Source organism: Peromyscus californicus, unplaced genomic scaffold (genome assembly GCF_007827085.1).
Source record: "Peromyscus californicus insignis strain IS unplaced genomic scaffold, ASM782708v3 Scaffold_16__1_contigs__length_79575227, whole genome shotgun sequence".
Taxonomy (NCBI): Eukaryota; Metazoa; Chordata; class Mammalia; order Rodentia; family Cricetidae; genus Peromyscus; species Peromyscus californicus.
The window spans coordinates 23,808,578-23,814,968 of NW_026294458.1; positions in this window are offsets into that span (position 1 = coordinate 23,808,578).

Consider the following 6,391-nt stretch of genomic DNA (forward strand, 5'->3'; position numbering starts at 1 on the left):
TTACATATCTGTCTTTAATCCACCACTGCATCATTTTCATTATTAAAACTTTGCAATACGTTTTCAAGTGAGAAAGTGTGAGCCTAGTTGCTTTGTTCTTCCTTAGTATCAAATTGGCTATTTAGTATCTTTTGAGATTCAATATTATATTGTGTCTACGTACTTTTAATTGATCACATTTCTTTCCTGGAGTCAAGCAATAGTGTACCCATCTTAAACAATTTTTGCTGCTATAACAGAAGAGTACAAAGGGGTAACATAAAAACAACAAGAAGTTTATTTGACCACTGTTCTGTAGTTTGGGGACCCTTGAGCATGGCATTATCAACTGTTGGTGCTAGCTCATAGATGCAGAAAGGAGGCAGGTGGAACTAAGGAAGTTCCACCTTTATTTTTAAGAAGCCAATTCCATGAGTGCTAACTCCCCCCCATGAGAAGAGTACAAATCCATTCATGAAGATGGAGGTTCCATGACTTGAGCACTCCAGCCCCAACATTAATGCATTGCCAGTTAAGGGTCTAGCACATGAGTTTCAGGCAGCCAGCGGAATGCTGAAACTAAAGAAGCAAGCACTTTCCAGTCAGTCTTCTTGACCATTATTCTTTGCTTTCTGTGTCTTTAACCTTATTCTTTTCACTGTCCAAAATGCTTTCTTCCCAGTTTAGTTTTCTTAATAGCTACTCAGTTCAGTTTAGTTGCTGCCTTTTCCTTGAACCTGACTCTGATATCAACCCCTAACTTTCTCCTTCTGGAATTTCATGGTGTGTGAGTGCTTAATTAAAGAGAATAAGTATTTATTCTGCAAACCGCATGTCCACAGAGGAGGTAACTGAGTAGCAGGAAGAGCATCTCACAACTGTGTTCCATGGGCCAGATGCCACTTACAATGTATAGAAATATATAGGTTGAGGACAGGGAAATGCCTTAGACCAGTGGTTCTCAACCCTCCTAATGCTGTGACCCCTTAATACAGTTTCTCATGTTGTGCTGACCCCCAACCATAAGATTATTTTCGTTGCTACTTCATACTTTAATTTAGCTACGGTTATGAATCTTAATGTAAATATTTGTGTTTTCCAGTGGTCTTAGGTGACCCTTGTGAAAGGGTCATTCCATGCCCCACAGGTTGAGAAACACCGCACTAGATGATCAGCAAAGTAGGTTCTCAAATTCCACAGTCATATTCATGGCTGAACGAGAGGCAGACTGGCCTTTGTCCACAGTCAAGGTGGCTGTGGCTTCCTCCGTTAGCATCACAGGTCTCAGGATGACTTGAAAGGAGAGTTAAAAGGAGAGACTTCTATTTTTAAATTCAGTTGATTGGTATTTAAATGTAAATAGAGAAGATAATTCAATGGATTGTGCAAGCAACATTATTTAATGTTTTATATTAGTAAAATACTTTTAATTAAAATGCTTTCATGTACATTCCTTTAATCCTAATGATGAATCTGTAGAAGGAGTTTTATCACTCTACACACTTTAAAACAGATGAATGATATGCAATTCAGGGAGGTTAAGTAATCCAATATTTTACAGAAAGTGGCATACTAGAGATCCAAATCTTGGATCTTTAAAATAATTCTTATGCTTTGAAGTGACATTAAATATTTTCTTAATACTATAATACATGTTAAAGTCTCCAAATTTAAGCTAAGAGTAGAGATGCACACATGCATATCACTCATGTACATTTACATATGTCATACACATACATATTTATAGGTAGAATGCATTTGAATTTTCTGAACGGTTCATTCTATGCTGTGATTTCAATTTTGAGCAAAATACAAAGAGAATGAAGGATAAGGTTTATGTTACTCATTATACGTGCTTTTTGGAGTTAAAGCTCTTGGGAATTTTAACTTTATGTAGATTTATCAAATTAAACTATATGTAGACAAAGGATTCCAGTAAAGATCCAGACTTCCTTAAGGACATGTGTCCTAAAGGGGGGAAAACAACAGAGTGGAGATGTCTTGATTTTATTTTCAAACCAAGTTACTCTTATTTTGGCAATACAGAATTTTTCCTAAATGAGCCATAAGGCCCTGACATTGTGAACCTAAATGTTTAGTAGTAATACAAATAGTAGTAGCAACAGTCAATACTGATTTTATATTATGTGCCAATCACTATACTTTGTCTTAATCTTCGTAAGTCTCATGGTCCATCTATATTACAATTACGTGGGCAAGACAAGTGGGACAAGGAGAAATTGGCTGATTTTCTTAGCATCACAGAACGATGATTGCACAGATGGGATTGGTCTTAGTCTAGTCTACTGTTCCAGGTAAAGCAGATTTCAGGGTGATAATTGCTGGGATCAAGAATGAGAGACTGGGAAAGGATAAAAACATCAATTTAAGAACCTGTTATCAAGGAAAGGAACTATCTGGAGGCAGGGCAGTACGGAATGAGAAGGAAGGAGAGCAAAGCATAATAGTGCATATGTATGAAGATGTCATGGTCAAATCCATTACTTTCTGTGCTAACCTAAAAAGAATGATTCAAAAATGTTTGGATGGTGTTCTGAGGTGGGGCAGCAGAGGACTCCCTGACCCATGTACTGTATACTATGGGGGTAAGACAGCCATCTGTGAATCAGGAAGTGGCTCAGAGCTATGAGAAACTGAATCCTGACTGTTCCAACTTCCAGAGTGTGAGAAATAAATCTCTGTTGTGTATAATCCCCCTAAATAAATGAATAGAAAAGGTGATCATTGCCTTAGTAGGGCTCAATCACATCATGCCCTTCTAAAAAGATAGATGAAACTATTCTCAAGATTGCCCATGATAAGGTTAATAGGTATCTGCCCATTGGTTCCTATATCTCTTGATTTGAGTATTACCTTAGGGAACATTAATGCCTGACTATACACACACATACACACACACACACACACACACACACACACACACACACACACACACACCCATCATGTCTGTAAGTTACAACTAGATCCCTATGTTTTAGCAGTGAAAATTCTCAGAGAAAAATGTGCAGAGGAAAATCAAAACCCACATAATTCTTTTCAAATCAAGTAGCACTAGATTTAGAATCTAGGGTGAGGCTAAGAGGATGTGAGACTGGGCATGAGATAGATTTAGTACGATTCCCAATGACTCCAAGGTTAGGAGCATATACTACTCTTGCAGAGGACCCAAGTTGAGTTCTCAACACCCTAGTAAGGATTGGCTCAGAACCAATTGTAACTTCAGCCACAGGAACTCTGACATTCTTTTGGAATCCATAGGCACCTACACTCACACACGCAAACACACACACATTGTATACAATTTTAAAAATTAATAAAAGAATTAAATTTCTAAGTATGGTAATATGTACCATTTATGACAGTAATCAGGAGAGGCAGGTACATCCCTGTAAGTTTGAGGCCAACCTGGTAGCTACATGCAGACCCTACCAAGCCTACTCAGTGAGATCATGTCTTAAAAAATAATAAAAATTAATCTCCTCCTTACACCATGCTAATATAATGGATAGAATAATTGAGACCTTGTTCAAAAGGGCTAGCTCAGGCTTGTTGAGTCAAATATTACTAAAGAGGTACTTCCTCCCTATTGCAACTTCTTACTCCAAGATAGGATGGAAAAAGAAATCCAATATCTTAATGAGTTTAAGAAAAGAATGTTTAAAAATAAGATAAAGGATTAATACAAAATATTAAATATGATTTTTCTATCAAATATTATAAAACTTTTGTTTAACATAAGGAATTCAAATTTTTTTTCTCTCCTACCTTGTAAGACTTTTATACAAATGTTTTAATCATCCCTTCCCAAATCCAGTAAAAACATTGTTTACACAAATATCCACTACTGTATTTCAGGACTTTGGTGACCTAGAACAGTGACTTTATTCCCCGTTGGAGCAGGATTCAGTTCCCTTCCTCCTTCATTTTCTGTGTAACAATTATTTTAAGATTGGTCAATCAGAGAAGACTGTGAGGTGAGACATCAGCCAATGGGAAAGAGTTAAGAAACAGTCACCATCTGGGTTAGAATTAAAACCAAGTGCACTTCCTTCCCTCAACCCCCCAAAAAAACTGTTAAACATTTTAACATGCTTTAAATTAAAACCTGCACCATCAGTGCTTCATGATAGTAGATGTGTACTTTACAAAAAATTTCTACATTTGGGCCTTAGTTGATACTTGTCTTTTCTTCTCCAGTCTCTTTTATAGATTTTCTCCCTCCAGCTCATGCTCCAGTTGCTCTAGGCTTCTTGCCTAGTGATGTAATTTGACCTTCATCTCTGAGAAGGCTGAGCCTTCCTGAGGTAAGTGGGATGCAGCTGTACATTGGAGTCAGTAACTTTCCTAATGATAGCAAGACATTTCCAAGCCAATTAGCTTCAGTTCTAGGTACTATTCATCATGAAAACCAAGGCCAGCTTCCTTTTATTTATTTATCTATTCATTTATTTATTCATTTATTTATTTATTTATTTATTTATTTATTTATTTATTTATTTATTTATTTATTTATTTTCTCAAGGCAAGGCCCAAGCTGTTCTAGAAATCACTTTATAGACCAGGCTGACTGACCTCAGAGATCTGCCTGCCTCGGCCTCCCAAGTGGTAGGATTGAAGGCATGCACCACCACCACATGGCCAAGGCCAACTTCTTAACAATAGTAGCTGTCTTCTTGTCTCTGGTGTCTGATATCAGATGACACTTGAAATATTAATTCAATGGAATACTCACTGTATTCTCTGGTGACTTTGTTTCCACTCTTGTAGTCATGTTCTTTGGTGTGCCGGATCTTAGTGTTTCAACTGTGAGGAAAATAAATTCCTCATGGAGATCATTAGAACTGATGGTGATAGCTAATATTTACCTGTACATTTCAGATTTGAGTACCATTTTTGTGGGGATCTTAACCACCATACAATGTTTATTAGTTTAGTTTAGATATTGTTTCCTAGAAGATATTATTCCCATATGAGATGGTGCCATTGGTGTACTTTTATTCTATTAATGTAACTCCCTCTGGTGATATATTTCAAAGCTAAGATGAGTAGATAACTGTTCTCAGACCTCATTAACTTTTAACACCCTTAACTCCTTGCTAATGGAGTCGTCTTTTATTAACAGACTACTTCCAACGGCCCTCAAACTGTTTAGTGTATATCACCTTTCTCCAACATGCAGTTTTCCAAATAACTGAACATATGTGCTTCTGGAAAAAATATTTCTTACATATGACTTATATTTCAGAGTATTTTTGTTGGCAGTCTAATTTTCCCAAGGGCTGAGCTATAGTATAGATTAAAAAGTTGATGAGTTCCTTGCTAAAGATTGAGCTGTATTTGTATAGATACAATATGAACATGTTGTATGTTTGAGAATATTTAATGTACCACAGAGAAAATGAAAATTAATGTGAAGATCAAACTTGTAAGAAATACTCATCAGAGATAGTATATAAGCTGGAAACTTATTGGTAAAATCCACAGTTGAATAGCAGGCTAATTGATAGCATCATGTTATGGCCAGCTACATTTTGCCCTGCATGTTTTTGATAGCCAAATCATGACTGAATGACCAAAATTTCTCATTTTTTATAGACGATCTGGTTCTAATTTCAATGCTGGCACTCATAACGATACAGTCATTAAGAAGATTCAGGCATTAAGGAAGAGATTGGTCATATGAACATTGTAGAATCCAGGGCTCAAGTAGTGAATCCTTTTCTTCATTTGTAGACTATACTTACAATATTAACCCAGTCAGGCTTGGTGGATGATACCTTTAATATCTGCAATAGAGTGATAGAGGCATGTGGGTCTCTGTGAGCCTGCCTGGTTTACATAGAGAGTTCCAATGCAGTTAGTGTCACATAGAGAGAGATACTGTCTCAAAAAAAAGTTAGCACATTTCTTTTCTATAGCTTTTTACTGTGAGATTGGAACTAATTTAATATATCATTTCAAACCATACTGGTATTCTACAAGCATGGAAAACATAGAGACATAAATATAAGATCAACAGTTGTCTGTGAAGTTTGGTGACAATTTATTGCAGAGTGTGTGGGAACATTTTGTGGGAAAAAAGTAGTTTCTATTTTTACTATGGTATATATGTGTGCCTAAAATTATCCAAGCATGCAACTGTGCATGTAAAGTAAGTTGTATTATAAGCAAAATGTATCTCAACAAGTCAACGCAAGCCTTTTAAAATAACACATATCTTATTTCCATTACCATGGACCACTGAAATACCAAAGTTGGAAGAAACTATCTAATAGCTCATAGTATTTTCAAATTGCATCTAGGTAATCAGGCTAGAAAATTAAGTACATAAATCTTTATGGTTTATTTAAAATATTAGCCAGATCTACCTTCTTTTCAATAAATAAGCCAT